The sequence below is a fragment of the Martes martes genome (genome assembly GCF_963455335.1).
Source record: "Martes martes genome assembly, chromosome: 8".
NCBI classification, from domain to species: domain Eukaryota; kingdom Metazoa; phylum Chordata; class Mammalia; order Carnivora; family Mustelidae; genus Martes; species Martes martes.
The window spans coordinates 3748752-3755594 of NC_137895.1; positions in this window are offsets into that span (position 1 = coordinate 3748752).

Sequence of the window (6843 nt, forward strand, 5' to 3'; positions counted from 1 at the left end):
CCCGGGCCGAGAGGCTCACTTCCACTCCTCGGCGTCTGCAAATGGCCGGTGCCTGGAACAGCGTGGCCCTCGGAGGGCACCGCTCCGCGCCTGGCCGGCTCCCAACGTGCAGCCAGGCCGGCCAGCGGGCCTTCCTTCACCTCCCGGGAGCCCAGCAGCTGGGGAAGAGGACCCATGACAGGGGGTCAGTGGGGTGCCCAGCAGGTGTCCCCAGGGATGGCCCAGGGGCTCCATGGCTCACCGAGAAGCCAGGAAGAGTGCCTGCCCGAGGCAGGCACGGTGCCTCCAAATGCCCGTCCACCTCTGGAAACCCCCGACGTACCAGGCAGAGCAGAGGGCACTACCCGTGTGCGCACACCGTGGGGCCCACGCCCGGGCAAAGGTGCGCCGTCCACACCTGGCCACCGTGTAGACGTGCAGAACGAACGTGGGCTTCGGCGGACGGCAGGCCCGGGTCCGACCCCCATCCCGACCGTCGCCAGCCGGCTGAGTCTGGGGTCAAGGCTTCAGGCCGGGGGCCTCCGCTGGCCGAACGCAGCCGGCATTAACCCCCGCCTGGCAGGCATTTCTGAGACTCAGAAACCAACCAAGAACGAACAGCGGGTATGGGGTGCTCTCTGGGAACGGAGCGCTGGGCTAAGTGCGTTCCGTGCGTGACTATGAGGTGGGGACACTTACTGTCCCCATTTCACAGATGGGGAAACGGGGACACGGAGAGGTGCGATGACTTGCCTTTGACGGACGCGGCCGGGAACTAACACCGACTCCGTCTGAACCCCGGCCTCGGTCCCGGAGGTCCTGCTCTTCCGCCCCCGGCTTTGCCGAACGAGCAAGGTGCCGGGTTCACCTTGCCCACTCCTGTGGGAGCACCCGGCCCGGCGCCGTGTTCCCGGGGCTGCTCGTGAGTACAGGTCTGATGCCAAGACTGGGGTCGAGAGGCTGGAAGACCAAACGGGAAATGAGGAAGTGGTTAAAAAAAAAAAAAAAAATCCAAGAGCAGAACCGCTAGAGAAAGCGGCTCCCCAGGAGCTCCGGCCAATTTCATCAACTCATCGCCCTCCCTGTTATCCCCAGACATCCCCACCGACAGGTACCTGCCTTCAAACAAACGCACCGCAACAAAGCAGTTCTATTAACAAATGGAAGGAGATCTGGGAGTCCGCAGGAGACCGCAGAGGGAAACATCTGTGTCTCGTTCCCGTTCGCCCACAAGCCCCGGGTGTGAGCTCCCGGCCACGGCGAGGGCAGGTGGCCTCAGAGACTGGGAAGGGCAGAGCCGGGATCCAGAATTCGGGAAAAGCAGAAGCAATCCCTTAAAAGCGAGGCGGGGGGCAGGGAACCCTCAGAACGGATTACATCATAATGTGAGCAAATTCACAAAACAAACAGTTATCGTGTGCAAATTATTTGTGCTCGTAAAACTTCCTGTCCTCATGTGTGATGACGGCCAATAAGTTCTGCACCCTGTTATCTCGGTGAGATAATTCTTTTTTTTTTAAGTTTACAGCTTTCTCTTCGTAGTTACCTGTTGAATGTGTGTGTGCGCGTATGTGTGCTTTGCCGTGTGGGGGATTTAAATGTACCTTTAAACCACTCAAAATATCTGTCATCGGTTTTTCATAAATAACTCAAAATAATTTTATGTAAGCCTATACAAAACAGCTAGAGATGTAATGAAGATCTCAAAATCTGAAGTCCCAAACCCCGTAATTTTGAATTTAAATCTAGTGTTAACGCTGTTCATGCTGCCAAACAACATAAAAACTGGGCATTGGTTAAAACATTTAAGGTCCTTTGACGTAGGGCATTCGGAGTCTTAAAGCTCAAAGACGAAGACCAACGATTAAATTCTAATCTAATGAAGGTGATGGTGGTTCCTCCACCACGCTGGTCGGGGGACGAGAGGATCACAGGACTGTTTTTATACACAAATGCCACTTGTTTATTTTGACCTCAGTTCTTCGAAATTGTCGACTCCACAATTGAAATATGCTGTGTGTTCCAACAAGGACCCAGCAGTCGTAATGACAGACCAGCCCATCTGTGCTGTGAGAATGTATAATTTCGGTGTATAGTGGAATTTATATAGAAGCAATGATGTGAAAACTGCTATGCGTGGTACTTTCTTAAAAAAACAAAAAACAAAAAACAAAAAAACCAAAAAAAAAAAAAAACCCCAAAACCCAACAAACCTGCCGAGAAGTATAGAGTGCCATGGAGAACGCTGATACTTTGCCTGATTCAGAACACAAAAGATTCCAGGGCATTTTCCTGATTGGGGGGGAGGCAGAATGTCATTGCCCAAGTTACAAAACAAACATGGTAATCAGTCACATATAGCCATCCCGGCTCTACAAGGTGTGTGCTGGAAAACGTGGTATCCAGAGACATCACTTCCATTAGGTGAACATAATCGCGGCGGAAAATACTAATTTAGAATTAAAATGCTCATTTATGGAAATTAATTGATTTTATGCTGCTTGCCCTTACCTACAAAAAGAGCACAAGGTCGTGCTCGGGAAATGTGACTATCATTCCAGGATTTAGGATTAAAAGGCCTATTTACCTAACTAATTATACCAAAAAAATAAAATGTTTGGAGATGAGGCATGGGCAGCTATGAAGAGCACAAATTCTTTAAAAAAAACACGAGGGACCCTCCTTTCCCCCAAGACCCACCCCTCTAGACTCTGGACTCTTTTCCTTTCGAATTTATGGTGCTCTGTCTTTTTCCCATTACTTCTACTTTCTCACCAGTGTTCTATTCGGTGCTTGCTAAATATTTGGGTAGGATCACCCTCCAGCTTGCAGCAGCAGAATGTGGCTGTCACAATCATGAAAATGTTTTAATCATCTCTGCTATATACGCCCGCACCCCCAGTATGGACTGCTGTCTAATACAAGAACAAAAGCAGCCGTGGTCGTCCTTGTGAGAGCTGAGCTCACTTTTATGCTTGGTGGTATCTGCCCAGGCCGGCTGCTCAGACCCACACAGACAGGGCCCGACGCCTCCGAATTAGGAAAACAAAGATGTATTTACGTGGGAATTTTCCTCTCCGTTGCCATTTAGAACTTTCTGGGCCTGATTTTCCATTTTCCATAAATCAAGACCCCAGCTACCCTCCACTGTGGGGAAAAAACTAGGCCGCATCTGTAGGCGTTTTTGTCAGCCTGCCAGGGGACGGAGGTAAGTCAGAGCTCAACTCTGCAAAGCCCACCTTTTATCTGAAAAGGTTCAGCCATTCTGAAGGGTCAGGGACCATCACAGCAGCTCGGGGAACCGTGGAGGGTAGCTTTTGGGCTGCGACGGCGGCATGGCCTGGGGAAGCAAAGGTCTTCGAGGGAGTCCCACCCCTGTTGGCCACGGTTCCGGCCCTGGATGGTCGAACGTCTCGGCCCACGGTTCTGCAGATGGGAAACCGGGACGGGATCCGGCACAGGCCGGCCCTGGACCACTCAGGCCCCCTGAGGGTCCGTCTGGTGGTCGTGCCCACGTGGACCCCACGTACCATCTGGGGGTAGGGCAGTTATGAGCTGGACACGGCACCATTAGGCGGAATCCCCGGGCTTAAGTAAGTATTTAAAAAACAGAGCACAAAACAACCTAAAAGATTTTCCCCGTACTGAGCTGAGAGCCAAAAAGAGCCTTCTTTTTTCTCCCGACACCCGCACGCCCCCCCCAAAATAAAATAAAACGAAAGAGAGGAAAGAACCGGACCCCTAAACTGTGGACACGGCGGCATTACAGACGCCGGGTAAAATAAAAAGGCCTCTGTTTCTCAATGCAGAACCCACCCTCCCGCGTGCCAGCCCAGCCCTGCTTGCCGAGGAGTTTGCTGGGAGGAGCTGGCGCGCTGGTGTTTTTCCCTCTGCCTCTCCTGGCACCACCAAAAATCAAAATAATGATGATGATGATGATGATGATGATGATGAGACCCCCCCCCCCACGACAAACCGTCCTCCTGAGCAGAAGCGAGTAGGCCGTGCCTCGTAATACCCCCTGAAATGTTCGTTCGGATCTAATTGAACACACAGCTACTGTGAAATAACAAACATTCATTTTTATTGTGATTCCCAAAGCCTATAGCTTTGGATCTTAAAAATAAATGGGCTTGGCTTCTGCATTTTCCCTGCAGTTTTTGGAAAGGCTGACTTCACTGAAGATGGGGGGGGTCGGAAATAGAATTTTGAATTTCGGATAACCAATTAGAGGGAAGGAAACGTAACAGGCATCGAGCACAAGATGGCAGAGCCCTCGGCTTGTCTCCAGCACAAGAGAAGGGAAGAAGGCGACTTACCCAAGGTGCGGGAGGACGTGAGGACCTCTCTCCAGAGCAAGGAAGTGGAAAGGGTGCCTCTGGCCCGGCCGGGCACGGTGGCAGGAGGAGGAGGGCAGGTCCCGCCGGCCAGCGGGCCGTCCCCAGGTGCCAGCCCCGGTCCGACGGGCCCTCGGGCATCCTGCTCTCCAGCTACACTTGTCCATCGGTCCCCTCGGTCCTGGCCGGCGCGGCCTGGGCCTCGGCCACCCCGGCACCCGGAGGCAGGGCTGCCAGGAGCCAAGTGGTGCTGGGGGAGGCTCTGCTCCAGCCCAGGAGGACGAGGAAAATGCTACTTTTGTCTCCTGCTCTCATCTGGCACTGGCTGCCCGGGGAGGGGGGGCCAGAGGCGGCCGCTGCGGCTCGGCCCCGCCCACCGGGAATTTTTGAAAGATGCTCCTGGGTGCCGGGAGGATGGCAGACGTGGCAGAGGCGGGTGGGCCGGACCCCCGAACCCACCACCAGGCGGGGGCGGCGGGGGGGGGGGTGCCCGAGTGGGAGAGGGAGGAGGCAGCAGGCACGGCTGGCCACTCAGCGGCTGGCCCGAGGAGGACGGGGGAGCCGGCCCGGCCCAGGCGCGGCCCAGGCGCCAGCCCTCCCCGTGGCCAGGCGGCGCGGCCCTGGGCGCCATGTTGCTCCCCAGTCCAGGCGGCCCGGGGCCCGCTGCGGGCATAGAGGCCGCATTGTTCTCGGGCCGGCCCGAGGAGGAGCAGCGGCGGCGGCCAGCACCCGGCGTGCTCCCCGGGGATGGAAGGGGGGGGCGGCGAGGCCCAGGGCCCCCCACCCAACCCCGACCGCTCCCTGGACCCCCGGCCTCGGAGCGAGCCCGTTCTAACCATGCCCCGAGAGGCTGAGCCGCCAGGGCTCGGCATCGGCCTTGTGTCCAAGGGGCCGCCTGGCCCTGGGCCATGGCAGCTCTCTGAGCCTCAGTTTCCCCGTCCTCAGAAGGAACGGGGATAACGGCTCCTGACACTCAGGGCTGCTGGAGGACAGAAGGAAAAACGCACACAGAGGGCTGAGCACCAGGCCGGGCACCCGCCGGTGCTCAGGAGCCGACCACTTTGCCCAGAGGCGCTGCCAAGCAGCCAGGCCGCTGCAAGGGCCCCAGCGTCCAGAGTCCAGGCGTGCCACCACACCCTCTCAGACCAACACAGACCCTTCAGCTCTGCCAAAGCCAATTCTGGCCACCACACGGGGCCACGGTGGACTGTGCCCAGGCTATGGCCCTCAGAACCAGTCAGCGGGCCTGAGGGTTTAACTTGGAGCTTCTATTTGGAGATTTACCAGATTTGGCTGTCCTTTGCTGAAGCATCCGGGCCACGTCCATGGGGCTGTGCTATCTGCCCAAGTCTCTCCTTCGACCCTTTATGTGGCCAGGCACTTGCTATCCCCGTGTACAGGGAGCCACGGGGCTGTCAGTGTGAGACAGGGCCTCCCCAAGCAGGCAGGGCCAGCTCTGTGCTCGAGTGGAGGGCACAGCATGGACTGGCTGCGGCTGGGCCTGTCGTCCGGCTCATGGGCCCTTCTGCCGGTAAGGACTGGGGGTAAGGGACTGTCTAGGTACCTGAGCGTCTGGGGACGGGAGCTCAGGCTCAGACACGGTCATGCCCAAAGAGGAGGGGGTGGGAGGTGGCAAGGCGACCGAGCAAGAAGGAAGCCGTCTAGGAGGAGTCCTCTGGTCCTCGGGCTCTGGTCTCACGCACACCACCACGTGACCAGCTCACCAGCTGATGCCAGAGACAAAGCAGGTAGGATTCCGATGCCACGCGCCTGACCAGGAACGCGGGCAATTCCATTCCAGGAACGGCTTGGCACGGCCGCCAACAGCCTGGCCCCTGGGGAGGAGAGGGTCCCCCCAGCTCCCATGCTCCACTGGGAAAGCCACCGGAAACCAGGTGGCCATTTTGGGACAGGCCCCCGACCGAGGAGAGAAAGCAGAACCTCGGCTGTTGGAGGCAGAGGCAGTGGGCGTCCCTTACCCCAGCAAAGGCGCACACAATACGGCCACAACCAGAAGTGGCCTTTGCTGGGCCAGCGGGCTGCCCAGGACATAATGGCCTCTGCCCCAGCGTGGGGCTCAGGACACAACACGTCTGTCTGGGCGGCAGAGCAGCCAGGCCCGAGTCGGGTCCTTCTCGGCTGGAGCCCTGTACCGGGAGGTCTGGCAGCACCGCCCCTGTGCCGGGGCCAGAATCCCCAGGGACGAGCCCTGCTCCTCCCGGCTGAGCGGAGAGGGCGCTACAGGTGACACGCACAGACCCTGTCATGCTCAGGACACACGTGTGTCCCTGCAGGCCAGAACCCGCGAGTCTGGCACCCCCTCGGAGCCCAGGCCGGTCTGGGTGAGGGGATGCCACCCGCATGCAACTCGCTCCAGCTGCCAACAAAGCCGGGCACCACCGTTTCATTACAACTTAAAATGTAATTATAAAGGGCTGATTTGGAGGTAAATATCACTGTTAAACACATGAAAGGCGAATCGAGATTTAAGAGCCCCAGACCAAGCAGGTAAATATTTCAGCAAAAC